Source organism: Chelon labrosus (genome assembly GCF_963514085.1).
Source record: "Chelon labrosus genome assembly, chromosome: 3".
Classification (NCBI taxonomy): domain Eukaryota; kingdom Metazoa; phylum Chordata; class Actinopteri; order Mugiliformes; family Mugilidae; genus Chelon; species Chelon labrosus.
The window spans coordinates 1,396,606-1,414,229 of NC_140339.1; positions in this window are offsets into that span (position 1 = coordinate 1,396,606).

The window sequence follows — 17,624 nt, forward strand, 5'->3', positions numbered from 1 at the left end:
AACTCCTTTTACACACAAGCTCAATCAAGACCAAAACAGTAGATGTTAACTGGTGAATTTTCAATTGCTTTCACACAGTTTGTAAAAACAGAAAACCTCATGTTCAAAACTAATGGATTGAAGATTACATTGATCACAGCCGACGACTGCCAGGGCTGGATAAGGCATGCAAAAAGATACTTCCCAAGATGCCTGGCCAGAGAAGACATCAGGTGTGATGTCGATGAAAATATGTGGCCCAATGCTGACGACCGAGCAGATTGGCTTTTTTTTCTTCCTCTTTTACAGTGATTTCTTCTGCTCCTTTTTCTTTTTGTGTATTTGACAATACAGTAATGAATGACAGCTAAATGCTGATTTTTTTTTCCTCTTTACTCTACTGTAAGTCATTTTCATTTGCAATACAGTAAAGTGTTTACCTCAAATCCTGTCATTTACTGTCTTCTTCTTTCATAAACATTCTGCAAAGCTGCTCGGACATGGGTCGTTCACTTTTTGTACTGAGTGTTGTACAAAAAAAGGAACAAAATTCATGCCCAACAAATGAAAAATGAAGAACATCATCACAAACATTAATTTACATGTATGATCAATACAATAATCTGTTGATTGTAAAATAAAAAGTAAAAAAGTAGATTTGACACATGCAAAGTGATTCAGTTTGTGTTATTCCATCAGTTGTCAGTGTTTTTTATGACACTGTGCTGTGACTGACTAAATGTTTCTGTTGGAAGACAACGTATGTCAGTGCTTTGGTAGATTTGGTGAACTGTGTTAGTGTATTATTGTATTTTGGAAGTGTGTGTCTGTGTTTAGTTACACTGCGTGATTTTGAGCATGAAATTAGCTGTTTGGGGAGTTTTGTGTTTCAGGTGTGATGTGCGTTAACAGTTTTGAAAAAGTGTTTAAGGTTCTGACAAACGGGTCATAGCGGTTGTAAAAAACTGTATTCTGTTGGTTGAATATCAGTTGAATGCAGCAGCCAACAGAGTAATTGTCTATTTGACTGAATGCTGAACAATTTATCTTTATCCTTACCTTAAAGTTTTCTAGATTTCCAAAATAAGCAAACAAACTTCATTTTACTCCAAGCGGTGTTCATCAAATCGCAAAATCCTGAACTAAATTCCTTAACTCTATTTACAGTTTTTTTCAATCGCTAACAAGCGCTTACTAGGGGTGTAACAAATTACCGATATGAATCGGAAATCGGTTTTGATTTAAAAGATGTGAGTGCATCGATACACAAGCCCCTGGACCGATCTAAATGTACCACGAACCGGTCGATGGCCCGATTACAAAGTTATGAATCGGGTTATTACCGTAATTTCCAGACTACGTATAAGGCGCACCTGAATATAAGCCGCACCAGCTAAATTTTGGGGAAACTACAGATTGTTCCATGAGCCGCACCCGACTATAAGCCGCACCCAAGCCGCTGGTGTTTTAATGTTTAATTACCGTAAGGGTTTCTTCTACCACGGAGGGGATCGTCGGGACAGAAATGACTGTTTGGAAACGCAAAGCGTCCCATTTATTTACATTTGACAAACACAATAAATCTTTCAATCAATCAATCGATCAAACTTTCACATCTTTGACATTACAAACAGCATTCGTGCAGTGCACAAATAATACAACGGTGCGCTCCTAGCGTACTTCCTGCAGTACCGTAGTAGTACACCCACTAAACATTAGACGTCTGATTGACGTGCAGATCAGGTCTATTGCGTCCGTCGGTCCATGACCAATTCTGAACGTCTACACGATGTGCAAACTGGGTCCGCTATTTCGACGTCTAACCATGACCCCATTTAGACGTCAATATGCCGTTCAACATTTGATCGTCAGACTAGATAACTTTTCTGAGGTCATATGGACGTCTAAGACAGGTGCAGGAAATTGACGAATGTATTTTTTTTTTATTTAAGATAAATATCAAACTTGTTGTTATCAACATGATTAATCAATATGAATGATTAATAATTTATATTCATATTCATTGTTGATTTGCGATTAAAAATATTTATTATTATTATTATTATTATTATTTATTGTATACATAATATTTTGTTATTTTACATTTTCGTATTTTTCCTACTGGTTTGTTTAAGGGTCTCTGGACCGTAGTTTGTGCAACCATTCCGGTCTGGCTACATTTAACTGAGTTCTGCGCCACAGTCATATCGGGGGAAATGTGTGCGAATTCGCGACTGTAACTGGCTGAGACATTGTGTCATCACATACACCGTAAGAGCCACTCTGATTGGCCCAGGTGTTCCTCTTCTGTGGAAGCAATGGCCGAGTCTGCACCGTAGGCTACGACCTCTACTACAGCTGTTCTAAATCATCGTTCACTAAATTGCAGGTAAGTTCGGTCAACCCATACTGCCTAGTTAACTTTATGTTCATTCATAGTGTTTGCAGTTTTAGCTTTGTCGTATTCATCTAAACAGTTGTTGCTACAGTTAGCATTGCATCTTTTCCCATCAGCTCGTTAGCTTTTGAACACAACCACCGTGCTAACGTTTACAGACACTTTAACGTGAACAATTGTACACATTAAAGCGTTTATTAGACGTCGAAATGTTTGCAGGGAACACTGCAAACAACAGTTGTTCGGCCGCTATCATTATCAGAGCGATAGTAGTTATTCCTGTGTGAGACTTTGGCTGGCCGCCATTGTTGGGATAACTGTTCTTGTTGTTGTTGTTTTCCGGCAATACAGACCCATTTTAAAAAAGCTGGCGGTGTTAAATGCCGTTTCGATCGCTAATCATTTGTCTTTTTCTACTTGTGCAGATGGAGTCATCCTGTTTCATAATCGGGCAACTGAGGACTTCATAAGGGCTTTGTAGGCTATTGTTACATTTTTATTCACAGACCGAAGGTAATTTTATTTATTGTATTTTACCACTTTTTCACAAATTGTACTGCCTAAGACTGACGTTTGCAATAAAGATTTGGGAAAAAACTGTCGGGATTGGATTGTGATTTATTGTAGATCAGACTGTAGTCTAAAATGAGTTTAAGTTTAACGTAGAAACGACGTCTAGAAGACCACATTCGGACTACAACTGGCTCCTATACAGAGGTCCTGTGGACGTCAGTAACGGACGTTCACTCGACGTCGGGAAAACACGTCGTCTGCTGTAACAGTCTGCACCTTCAGAGGACCAAACTTCGACGTTCAAAAACGACGTTGAAAAGACGTTATTTGAACGTGTCTTTGCGCAGTGGGCAGTATAACAAAAAACAAAGCTTACAAAGCTTGATGAGGCAATAACGTTAAATGGCTAAATTTAATTCGTTTTGGCAGCAAAAGTGCAGTAACCCGACTGCTCAACAAAATAACCAGCATCTTTTTCGAAAACAGCCAACACAGCAGTAAAGGTGCAGTAACACGGCCGTTTACTGTATCAAAATAACCAGCCTACTATACCAGAAAAGTCAGCCAGATCGATCGCCTTTAACTTAAGCCGAAATTATGCTTCCGTGTTGACACAGCGCGTCCGTGCGTACGGACCTATTACGGACCTATTGCGTCCTTGCGGACCCCCATGCGTCCTATGCAAGGGCCAGACGCGCACCTCCCAAAAATCCTCGACGCGCGTCGAGGCGACGCAACAGCAACGCAGCAGCAACGCAGCAGCAACGCAGCAGCAACGCAGCAGCAACGCAGCGGCATTGGCTGTGATTGGTCCGCTAACTACATCCGCTGGAGACCGCTTTTCCGGTTTCCACTCATAAACATAATTGCCTCCTTTGTCGTGCCCTAATTTGCAATAGAAGTATTTCTTCCTCTGCTTGAATAATTTGGAGCTCCAACGCCAGTCTCTCTGTCTCGGTGTCCATCGTTCACTGTGACTACGGCAAAAGCCGGAAGGTAAATAACGAGGCGAGATAGTCACAAGAGTCTCGGTCGGTCGGTCACAAAAAACCATAGCGCCCTCTACCGGTGTGGCATGCATTTCGACACGTAAACCCCACGCAGAACCATCACGGTCTCACGACTGCGTCCGAGCAACTGCGTGGCCATTGCGTGACCATTGCGTGATCACTACACGGAAGCATAATCTAACCTTTAAAAGCAGCTCTCCTACTGCATTTGGACTCACTTGGTTTGTTTTGCTCTCGTTACCTGGCGCAAACTGTCTGTCTCGCTCCTGCGCTTCCATGATAGTGCGCCCCTGGTGACCGTTAGCTGTAAAAATCCATAATAAACCGCAGGGTCCAAAGCAAGTGACAAAAGTAGCGGCTTATAGTCCGGAATTTACGGTATATCAGCAATACAGCTGGAAGCCCCGCTTGCTTATTCTCTTTCTCTCTCTCTTTCCCGCAAAAATCTCGCGAGACTCTATTAAAGGTAAACAATATCACATTTTTAGGATTGATTTAGGAACATTCATAATGTAAAATGTCTACTTTAAACAAGGAACTATATCGGATTACTCTCTAGGCAATTGAATCAGGTCAACTGGACTTGGTTTTTGTCTGTGTCTGCGGGCTAGTCAGACTTGCCTGCTAGTCTCTCGAACTGATGAAGCCACTTGGATAAGGAGCGAAACGTCTTCACAGACAAAAACCAAGTCCAGTTGACCTGATTCAATTGCCTAGAGATGCCTTTGACCTGGACAAATGAGAATTTGCACAGACTCATCGGATTACATCATATTGCACTGAATCGTACCAAATCGTACCGAATCGGATCGGATCGGATCGGATCAAATCCTACCGAATCGAATCGGTTGTTTTTAAAATGTATCCTTCCTGAATCGTTTCGTACCCCATGTATCTAGATACGTATCGAATCGTCTTATATTGGAGAGATGCACACCCCTAGCGCTTACCCATACTAAAGATATTTTTTCTAAACTCTTAACACAAATTCATGCCTACAAAACACAATTGGCCAAATGGATAATTTTCTTGTCAAAAAGACATTTTGTTAAATATATACTAACTCTTCATTTCAAAATAGAACACATCTTTCTCTGCACACACCAACTTTATACTAAAACACTGGAAATATGACTCAAAATGAAATTATTCTGTCAAAGAATAACACTTGTTTTCACTTCACAAGGTACATGCAGTGAATCAAAGTACACCAGGTTTCAAAATACTGGCTATTGTTGACATTACAAAAACTGCATAGACTTTTATGCTTCAGTTTTACAGGTATTTGCATGCAAAACATGCAATCCGCTGTTTTTTACACTAAATTTCTTGGTTGGGAACTGTATGTCCACATGTAATGTTCACATTCAAAAGCATTCCAGTAAAAAGCAAATCATTTTTTTCCTTTACTGTTTACTACAGGAGGCACAGTAGAAATACTGTTTACAGTATGATAGAACAGAAAAAGTTTTACAGTATTGCTTACAGTACAGCAACAAAATATCCATGAAACACACAAGAGCATTCTGAACAAAAAATACAACAGGAAAAATCTAATCTTTGCGATCTTCACGGTTAGGCCATATGTTTTCATCAACATCGCATCTGATATTATCCAAGGTGATGCACCTGGGATAAAACCGCTTGGTTTGTCGGATCCACCCTTGGCAATCATCAACTGTGATGTCCCTGTAGCCAGCATCCATGGCTTCAAGGAGGGACATCTGGTCATGTGGCTGACGGTCATAAACCTTCCACCTCCATGCGGAAAACAACTCCTCTATGGGGTTGAGGAACGGTGAATAGGGTGGAAGGAAGAGACGTACCAGTCTTGGGTGGTGAAGAAGTAAACTTTGAATGGACATTGAAATTGACACGTCTGGGGCAATTCCAGCCATATGTTGATCTCTCCTGCCTCTGCTCCCCTGATGATCAGAGTTTCCTGATCATACTACCTGAGTGTCACTCCTTTGTCCTTTTGTCCTTTTGTCCTTTTGTTCTGACCACGTCTGGGAGCCACCTCTACCCCTCTACTGAGTTTACCCTCCGGTGTAAAGTTGCCCTTGACTGACCAATATGCAACCACATATGGGGACAGGGTATGTCTGTGCTCTGGCCCTACATTCAGGGTCAGTCTCCGGTCTCAGACCCACTCTGTGTACGTAGGCTCACCATGACCTGGAATTCCAATAAACTTGCACCACTTCAGCAAACTTGGAACTAGACTTGGATTGTTTTTTTTCTTCAACAGTGGACTTCAAACCATGTTGTTAGCAATTGAAAAAAACTGTATTATCAGCTGAGATATGTTGTTTTTGAACTGATATCATTGCAGAAGAAGAGGTTTTTATACTGTATCTAAGGTTTGGAATATTGTTGTTGCTATTGTTGGATGTTGTGTGTTAACATTTGTAAATAATACAAAAACAATCCATAATTTCGTTGACAGGTACAGCTGGTCTGTTAAGAAAATGTAAGCATTGTGAAAATGTGTTCATTGACTGCATATTGTGTGAAAACGACATGTAAAGTGTGAATGGTATGGCCACAAAAGTCCGATGCTGTGCTAATTGTGTTTAGAGTTTTGAAAATGTGACCACTGATTGGACAAACGCTTGTTAGCGACTGAAAAAAACTGTAAGACTTTAATAATTCATGAGTAATATTCATACACTGTGCAGAATAAGGAAATGGTTATTTATGAGTTCATGTGCAGGTCTACATCACATGCTCCGTCATCCTGTGTGAGAGTGGCAACTCTGGAACCCGGTGCTCTAAGGGATGCATCAGATCCAACTCAGGGATGCATCGCAGCAAAAGAGAAGCTGCAGCTGAGACTGGCAGACACTCCATTTCCCAGGGACCTTTGCACCTGGTCAAGACTTCTGACAGCCAATGTGAGTCCTTCAATCAATTCTTCCTCCTTCATGTAAAAAAACGACTGTCAGTTAAAAGCAGCACAGTTCAGTTGCACAACAAACTGCAGCCTGGATCTTCTCTACAGACACAGATTATTTAAACAAACACATAATATCTATTACAGATTACTAAATCAGTGTATAGAGTAATTTAAATTAGCTTCACCTTCACTTCACCTGCTACAAATGAAGTGAGTACTACATTAATCCATCAGTAAATAAGATGTTTGTTGTCATATGCACAGTAAAGACAGTACTTTAGACCACAGAATGAAATTCTTACTTTGCAAGTTCCCTTTACTAACAACAATAAATAAATAAAAAGAAAGAAATATAAAACTGAAATAATTAGAGTACTTTCCAAATGTAGTTTTGGGACAATTTTCTTTTTCTTCCTCTTTCAGTATCTGGCCTGAGCATGAATTTGGGTATGAACATCATCTTCATCATCGGCTCCCTCCTGGTATGTGCAGTGGTGATCTACCGAGCAAGGAGGTCCAAAGCTAAATACCAGGCCCTGCCCACCTCTGAGGACGACTGAAGACCAACAAGCTTCTTTAATTCCCTCGAATTCTTTTTGATGAGAAAGAGGCTTTGTCTGTTTTGTATCTTGTTGGTGGTTTGAAATGTTATGTTATGTGTTGGGGAAGATATTGTATTAACTCATAACATCATTATTGCGCTAAGCTAATAAAGTAAGATCCAAATTTCTGTCCTCTCACTGATAATGTTTGTATACTGTATGATGTGCAATATACACTCATATACTCAAACACTCTTAAAACTCATAAATATAAATCGTGTGACATAAAATGTTCTGTTTCTCAAAATGGCAGCAGTTTGTGTTTCAAATACCAGATACCATATGCCAGCTGATTATTAACCCTTTAGGCGCCGGGTTTTATTTTTAAAAATACTAGATTTTGACATCTAAATTTCAGAAGGCTCTGGCTTGAAAGTGGTTTGAGATAGAGACAAAGTGTAAATGAGACAAATATTGAGAATGACCTAATGTTTATGTAGGGAGTAAATTTTCCCATCTAATTTGCATATTATGACGTCATATGGTGGCGGCCATATTGGATTATGTAATTTCCATGAAATACCTGATATTTTGCAAGAGAGGTGAACTTATTTCATCAGATTCATCCCCTCCATCCATTTGTTATGTTGTCCACACATCAAGTGAACAGGGAAAAAGTAAATTGTAAGCCAACAGTCATAAACTAGAACTATTACTACACCAGAAAACTCATGTAAACAGTATGCGTTTTGTTTTTTGTTTTTTGTTTTTTTTTGTTTTTTTTTTTACCCACCACCACAGGGCACTTTTTCTTTTTCTTTTCTTTTTTCCTTCTCTTTTTCTTGTTTTCTCCTCTTCTTTATTATTATTATTATTATTATTATTATTATTATTATTAGACAGCGTCTTTTAGATGCAGAGGCCTTATCTGTGCCCATCTATCCAGATAAAAGTTTGTAGTATTTGTGTATGAGTGTAAATAAGAACAAGAACAGTAAGAACAAGAACAGTAAGAACAATATTACCCCCCGGTAAACTAGAACTATTACTACACCAATAAAACTCATGTAAACAGTAGGCGTTTTTTATGATTTTTTTGGGGGTAATTTGCCTACAGAGGCCTAATGTACGCCTATCTATCCAGATGACACTGTTTGTAGTTTTTCAGAGTGTGGAACCTCTCATTACATGGCACAGCACACAGGCCTACCCCACACTGATTGCACCTGTATTGCGTCTGATGACGACCTTTATGACGGGTACGATCGGAGCAAACTATACAGTCCGGACGATCGCCAGCATCATGCAGCCAGTGGCGTTCTGTAAGCCTCTGTGGCATTTCTCCCCCCTCTGCTGAACGCCTTCCCCGTATTTTGTTTTCTCTCTTGGAGAAGCCCTCAAGCAAGGAAGTGATAACGTCCTGCACAAAGGCCTTCAGTTTCTTGTGCGGACCGGCAGTCATGCTGCAGTAAATGATGTGGGCATTGACCATGCTTATGCTTAGAATGGCATTCACTATTCGATTATACCATTTCTTTGACCGATGTGGGAAGAGGTAGGTTTTCATCCTCTGATCAGCAGTGTCTACTCCCCCCATGAATGAATTATACCTATCCACACACACAGGTCTGTTTATGTCCCTAAACCCACTGTCTGTATGTTTGGACCTGATCCGTTTCCGGACACACGAGTTCCCATGAAGAGTAGACAACAAATGGAAACGTTTTACGTCATGCCACGCACACGCCAACATTTTGCCATGCCTCATGAACACTGGGTCATCACCTCTGGCCAAGGGCAACTCGGTCTTTCGCAGGGCCTTTGGCATTCCTCGCCTTTGGCTACTGACTGTCCCACACACACCAGTTTCATCATTTGCCAACTCATTTGCTACAGCTGGTGACGTATAGTAGCTATCCATATACAACTCATGCCCTTTCCCTATGTACTGGGCCATCAGCTGCCGAACTAGAACATGGGTGGCACCTAAATCAGTGACCTCATCACCATGCTGTCCAGTGTACGAAGACCACTGCAGAACGTATCCTGACTTGGCCTCACTCAAAACAAAAGCCTTATAACCATATTTGTCTGGTTTGTTCGGATTGTACATTTTCAATGTGGACTTTCCCTTGAAAGCTATTGTCATTTCATCCAGTGACAGTTCTTTGCGTGGGCCAAAGACAGCTGAGAAGCGTGGAATGATCATGTCCATTATTGGGCGCACCTTGAACAGTCTATCATGACCTGGCTGGCCCCTCTCAACGTACAAGATGATTTCAAGTCTGTTCCTAGACATCACTTTCCCAAATCCCGGTGTAGATGTTGGCCAAAATTCTGCCCAGTAATTCTCAATCTCTGATTTATGTACCAGGCCCATGCTCAAATGGAGTGACAGGAACGCTTTCATTTCAGGGACAGTTACATCATACCATTCATGAAACCGTGAACTTGGCATTAGTTCATGTGAGGCTAAATACTGATGAGCATACCTATTTGTCTCCACTGTTATGAGATTCCAGAAATCGTCAGTCAGAAAGAGGGACAAAAAATCTATAGACCTTCGATCATTGCTAAGGTCTCTGTCACCAAGATATCCAATTTGCTCATCAAAGGGCTTTATCCATTCCTGATATACTTCCTCATCTCTCAAGAAAGCCCAGCCACCATTACCATCATCATTTCCAGCCCTGTTCTGCCTCCCCCTGTTGCCTCTACCATGTCCACCTCTCCTACGGACACAGCGACCTCGTGTGCCCCTCGCCCCCCCTCTTCCATTTCGCGAAGGGTTGAAAGACTCATCATTACTACTTTCAGCCCTATTCAGACCACCCATGCTGCCCCTACGACACCCATCAGACCTTCTATGAACACTTCGCCCACGTCTCCCCCTGCTATCCCCACTAGTGTTGGGAGAAGAGTGTGTGTTTTGTGCTTCGTGAACACTGCTGCGTCGCGTAGCTACACCGCTGCCGCGGATGGCGGCTACGTGACCGCGGTAGAATGAGTGAACACTAATGCTGGTCCCAGCGCTGTTCTCACCAGCCCCACTACTTCTACCACATCCACTCGCTCCCCTACTGATACTACGAGTTCGTAGATCATTTCCACTCCCACCTATGTTGGGCAAAGGGTCGTGTGTTGGTGCTTGTGCGGCCTCCTCGCTCTGCGCAGCAGCGCCATTGCTCTGCGAAGACGCACCACGACTAGCAAGCTCACTATTCGGCCGATCGTCATCTCCCAAAGTTAGATTTTCCCCTTCAGAATCAGAATCAGCGAATAGGAGCTCAAGCACATCCCTACGTGTTAATTTTTTGCTCGCCATTGATTTTTATTTTGTCTCAGTAACTCCTAAATCCAGCAACACCGCTTCAGCAAAGTAGCTTCGTGGCGTACCGTCTCCTCTCTCTCACCGACCAGTTTGAATGGGACTTCTTCGAAATTTTTGTATTGAAGCATGACGTTTTTCTAAACTAAGGTCTTAGTACAGGATGTCTGCCAACTAGTGGTGGGGAGTATGAACAACATGTAACACTCTATTCAGAGAAAACAGCCGTTTTGTTCAGTGCCGTGGGGTGTCGCAAATTTGCGACTCTGGCGCCTAAAGGGTTAATTGGCTCATTGTTATCAGAATGTTATACTTTTAATTTTAATTCAACATTTGTAAATGTATTCACAGCACAGACAAAGCACAATGCAATGCAAGTGGAATGTGCGATGTGCAACGAATATGCAAAGTTTGCTTTGTTTAATTGTCAGACTTAACACAGAAGGTCATATGAGCACCAGGGAGCTTAAATTATTAATTCTCCAGCCCTGCAGCTAGTTTGGACATACAAGAATAATAAGAATATACATTATATGGTTTAGTGAGGATCGTATACAATGGTCTTGTGCCATAGCACCATCTACTGTATGTCACATGTTGTCTCAAGGGGGTCCAAATTGTGTGTGTGTGTGTACGTGTGTGTGGGTGTGCGTGCATGCATATAGTGCCCTATTGTTGATCTAATATCTATTAGATCGCCCACTTTTGACACATGGTCTTTACCATGTGTCCGTTTTACATAGTGAGGAAACAAATACTTACCCAAGCACATATGCAGCTGGTTGCGGGGGGTCTATCCCATCATGTTCTTGTAACAGTACTGATGTCATATGGCCATTTTTCTTGTGTAAATGTTTTTGTCTTCTCATTAATCTGGATAGTGAAACTGTCGTTGGGTCAACCAAAGCCTTCCCTGATTATGCAGTCCTTGTCACCTTTAAATGACGCATCATAAACAGAGTCAGACAGTGATGTTTCAATTTCTGCTGTATGCAGCATGAGGTCATAGCTAAAACAGAAAATGTAACCTGTTTTTTTATATTTATATTTAGTTTTTGTGAAAGGCTCTAGAATGTTTTGCATGGCAGCTATGAGTTCTGGTAACAGTGATTTGCCCTCTGCTGTGACAAAATAGCTCCAAAAGTCACCTGCTTTTTGCCCCACTGTAGTGTCTTTCACTAGTCTGTGGATATCATGAAGCAGAGTGGACTGGTCTGTTAATATAATATTTTCTCCAACTAAATTAGAACACCTCTTGGAAAACCAAGGCGTGTCGATTTCAAGTAGTTAGGGAACATGCACATAGCTGCACTAAATTTCTTCTTTTTTAAGGGTGTTTTATATTTTATTTTATTTTTTATTTTTATTTATATGTGTGCCTCTTAAGCCGTGAGTCTCTGCAAAATTTTGTTATGTTCTCACAGTCACAATAAAGGCTCTTGATTCTTGATCCATCTTGATTCTTGAACATACATTTACTTTGGCATCTAGACTGCTGACCGTGGTGGGACTATCCCATCATGTTCTTGTAACGGTGCTGATGTCATATGGACATTTTTCATTTGCATCTGTATCCATGTCCATGCTTGAATACCCACTTTTGACACGTGGTCTCTACCGTGTGTCAAAAGCCTTTTTTTGTTTTTGTTGTACTTGTCACTGCAGACAGTGGTAATTTGCTGATATTAGCTTTTTTAACATTCTCTGCATGTTTCCCAACCCCACAGTAACTGAGCATTTTGCAAACTCTAGAAGAGTGTTAGTGTGTTACCATCGGTCTAGGAGACAGCATAGTGGGTGTCATTCTAGTACAAGTGTAGTTATGACTTTGTGATCATAATTGGTGTCTGTTTCCAGGGAGACATGACAAAACAGCAACGCTAATTCATGTAGAGTAACTTATCATCTCATCTATTACTTAAGATGTGTGTCAAATGAACTCTGTTGTGTTATTGGTTTGGTTGCATGAGTCCACCAAAAAGTGATTTTTATGCCATAAATGTTAAGCGTAATGTGTAGGATTTCTTTATAAGTCAAATTGAAACATTTGCTCTATAAAATTATTCAGCTTTGATTCTGTCCATTAAATTGTCATGGCAGATATCTCTGAATATTACATCATCAGATAGAAGAGAATGTGTTTACATGCCCCAAAAACAACTAATCACAATAGAACTTGAGGTTCTGGGAGAATCAAATCTGTTGGAAATATAAGAGAAGAAGAAGTTGTTTCAACTTTGTATTTATTCAATAGTGGCAAATGACCAAGATGGATTTCAAATCTGACAACTAGATTAAAAACACTTTTATTGTCACAATAGTCATTTTTAAGAGGTAATTTGTGTCAAATGAAAGAAAACTGGATGGAAGGAGATAAACCTTGAACACCTGTGTTTGTTGTACCCTCAATAAGTGTGAACTGCTCATACTCACATTTTGTCAAGCATTGGCACATGAATGCAAGCTGGAGTAGGCGTCAGGTCACTGTTTTGTTTATCCAGGCACATAACTCACATAACTAGGCAAAGAAGGAGGAACAACACTGAATGTTTCCCGTAACAAGGCTCAGCTTAAAGAAAAATAAGGTCAAAGTAATTCAGCCTCACGTGTATGTTCTTGGCACAAGATCCACTTCTGAGATAAGTTGCAAAGTCAGCTTTAGTTTACTCATTTTTTATCACCTTTTCCTTTTGACCACTTCCCACTGCTGCACTTTAGGATGGCTAGCAGTGATACTCATTCAAGCTCTTCTTATTCTTGTCTTTGTATGGAGCTCTACAGGACAGAAATGCGCAAGTGTTTTTTTGTTGTTTTATTTATTTACTTTTTGTTACAGGTGATTCTTTTTCATCCTATGTTGGGGGGGGGGGGGGGGGGGGGGGTGATGTTCAGTGGCTGTACATCAATCATTGAATGAAATTAAAATAAAAATTTGATCAAAAAAATAATAATAATAATAAAATTAAGTCCAGGGCCAGAGACACTCAGAAGAAGATGGAGAATGAAGTAGTAACTGCAGTAGTAACAGAAAAGACATTAGATAAGCAATTAGAGGACAGGAGCTGTGTGCTCATGTTTTCTGTTTGGTGCCAACATTTTCACATACACATGATTAGATGGAGCCTGACGAGGAGTGTCCACTGTGGTCTTTAATACTACAAGCTGGTAAAACTTGTTTTTCTTTAAGAGATTATTGTTCCAGTAATTGAGATAGGTGATGTTTTTGTTTCCTTGTAGCAGATTATTTAAGCTGCACCGCTCATGCTGAGGATGGAGCACTCGTCAGGATGGCTTCTCTCACGCTGCTGCTGCATCTGCTGCTCATGGTCACAGCTGCATCTGCTAGGTCCAACATCTACAGGTTCTTTGGTGGATCTCTGTACTTCACACCGAAAGGACGAAATTCAGACGGAACGTATGAGGTAAATTAAACCCTCTCCTACATCCTGTTTTATTTTAATAAATTAATCATTTTATTTTTAATTTGATGATTAATTTTAGTCCTACAGCCATGCTAAATGTTCCGCTTCTACCTAATGGTGACATCTGATCACTGCTACATGCTGATAAATATAAAAGAATCATCTCCTGTCATTTTCTTCAGAGTTTATCTTTTGATTCTTTGCAGCTGGAACTTCGTACAAAGCAAACTTCATCCTACTGCAGACAAAATGCCTACACTTGCCTAAGTGGTAACTGTGGGACCCAGATCCAGACCACCAATGAGATCGTTGCCAAGAACTCCTATGGTTTGACCTGGTGCCAGAGTGAGGTGACGACAACAAGTAAACTCCCTAGCAACCTCCCCTTCGAGATCAGGTGAAGAAGCAAAATCCACCAAAATTTAAAAAAAAAATAACATTACTTATTTAATAGACAACTGAAAATAAATCTGCTTATTTTTTCTCCAAACAGATACCCTACTTATTTCTATTTCTACTTAGGGGATGGTTACTGGATATCAAACATCAGAGGCTCTAGGTCTCTCTGGAGAATGATGGCACATGTGGACCTGGGAACCCGATCTGACACCGGTGAATCAAACAGATCTCCCATCATTACCATGTTGCCCCTCCTCAGGTATCTCTAAATAGTTTAATTTTTTATTTTTCCAAAGTTCTGCTTCTCATTAGATCAAATATGCATGCAGCAGTTCCTACTTTGATGTGATTGACGCATCTTAATGTTGTATTCTGCATTGCCAAAGACATTCCTCTGCTGTAGGGAACATTAAAGTTGTATTTCATGGGTTATTGTTTAAGACACCGATTATTTCTGATTCAGCTGACTCTCATGTTACAGAGTCCCAAGGAACTGCCCTCGATCATTCAATCTGACAGCGTTTGACCCTGATGGTGACCATGTGAGATGCAGAACACCATCCAGCTCAAACCCATATGAGTGTGGTCTGTGTGGCCTCACCAGCGGTTTCTCTATAGACCAGGTAAGAATCCATGAAGGAAATGTATTTTCAACATTTAAATAATACAGTGAAGAAAACGATAGTAAATGGTCTCAATCCTGCTCCATGTCATTTTGTAAGTGGTTAAATCATATCAAAGTAGTGTTTGTGTTATAACCTACTCATAAACCCAGGTAATCCAACAGATCCCAAGTAACAGATCTGTTACTCAACAAACAACCAGTCTGTAGAGGTATGAAGTTAATCTGTCGCATCCCGGTTCAATTAGCATGTGATGTAACACGGGTGAACGTGGTGTAAGATCGTGCATAACTTAACTGCACTTGCTTTTCACTGTCTACATTAACATGGACGATATTTCTGCAACCCAGAATAAATCAGAAACAACAATTTAACTATTTACCTGAATTCTAAATGATGTGTTTAAATACCATTGACCAGATTATGTAATGTTATTGAAAATTCATTCTGATTCAGATGGTTATTTGAGTTATTTTTCTTCAGACTATCTAGTCTGAATAGAATATTAGTGGTAAGGGTAAAAGGTAAAAGATGTAAAACGTTCATTTAAAAGTAATAATGTCCAGATCATGAACGACTGCAGTCTTGTAATGTCCAGTACATTGTTTCTTGTCAGACTTCCTGCTCCCTTACATACACCTACAGCAGTCAAACTGGATACCATCCCATTGAGCTTGTGGTGGAGGACTTCCCCAACAGACCGATCACTCTGTCTTACTCTGATGGATCCTACACATTCAAGCAACCTCTTTCAGGAGGAAGCATAAACGTCAAGTTGCATTTACCATCACAAGTGAACCAACAGCAACCACAACTGTTCCAACAACAACCACCACAACTGTTCCAACAACAACCACCACAATTTCTCCAACAACAACAACCACGACTGTTCCAACAACAACCACCACGACTGTTCCAACAACCACCATGACTGTTCCAACAACCACCATGACTGTTCCAACAACAACCACCACGACTGTTCCAACAACCACCACGACTGTTCCAACAACAACAACCACTGTCCAACAACAACAACCACGACTGTTCCAACAACAACAACCACGGACTGTTCCAACAACAACCACGACTGTTCCAACAACAACAACCACGACTGTTCCAACAACAACCACGACTGTTCCAACAACAACCACCACGACTGTTCCAACGACAACCACGACTGTTCCAACAACAACAACCACGACTGTTCCAACAACAACCACAAACAACTGCTCCAACAACCACGACTGTTCTAACAACCACGACTGTTCCAACGACAACCACCACAACTGTTCCAACAACATCCACAGCATTACGAGCAACAATTGCTCCACTCAGCAAGATTCCTCTGCAATTACTGTTAATGGTATGTCAACAATTTTTATTCTAATTCTTATTTAAATATTAATGCTTTATCAGTTTCTCAGGTATCTTTTTCTCTTCTCGTCTGACTTCCAGTGGACTCACACAATGCCCCTTCATGTCTCGATGGTGATTACTTTCCCATTTTCTTGTCACCAACTCCGGCGCATGGAGTAAATCTTCCAGCATTTGTCAACCAGACCCTCGAAATTAGAGTCAGATCCACAGCACAGTTCACCACGTAAGGAGGTTTTAGACTAAAATGATTGTCTTTATTGTGTTAATATACTGTACACACATTGTCCTCCTTTTGGGCCTTATTTTTGCAATAACAACATTAATTGTCAGTATTGCAAACATTGCTTCTCTTGTAGGATTTATGACCTGATTATGACAGGACCAAGGGGCATTTCAAAGGAGAAAGTCTCCACAGATGTATATACAATAAAATGGACGCCAACTGACCAGGAGCTGAACGATCACTTTCCAATTTGTTTTGTGTCTGAAGCAACAGACGGGTGAGTTGTAATGATTGTAATGAACTATACTTTAAAAACTTTTTTTTATTACATTTCTGGTACAATTGTTCTTCTCATCCTTGTCTTTGTCAAGATACAACCGAGTCTATCAGTCAGAGCTGCGCTGTGTGACCGCTGATGTTGGACACCATGGTTAGTTGAGGCAAAATTTCGTGTTTTAACATTTCTGATTCATCACAGTATCAAATCACTTTTACATGTCTTCCACTGTTTAGACAGCACTGTAACGTGTAATGAAACAACGATAACCGTGGAAGTGGAGAAGTCCTACGTCATCAGACGCAACTTGGAGAAACTGCATCTGAACGACTTAACAGATCCTTCATGCAACCTGACAATTCACTCCAATGAGACCCACCTGGTGGCTGTCATGTCACTGAACACCTGTGGGACTCATGTTGAGGTACAGTTCAGATCACAGTAGTAGTTCCAGGCCTTTGATCACTGCCCACATTGGCACATTGGCACTTTGACACAAATGTTTCCCAAAAGATCCCACGTTTCTTCTCAAACATGTCAGTCTGAGAAGCAAATAAATACACCTAGTGGTTAGCAACAATATTATTAGTATTATTATTATTATTATTTTTGCCAGCTGACTTTTTCTTTTTGG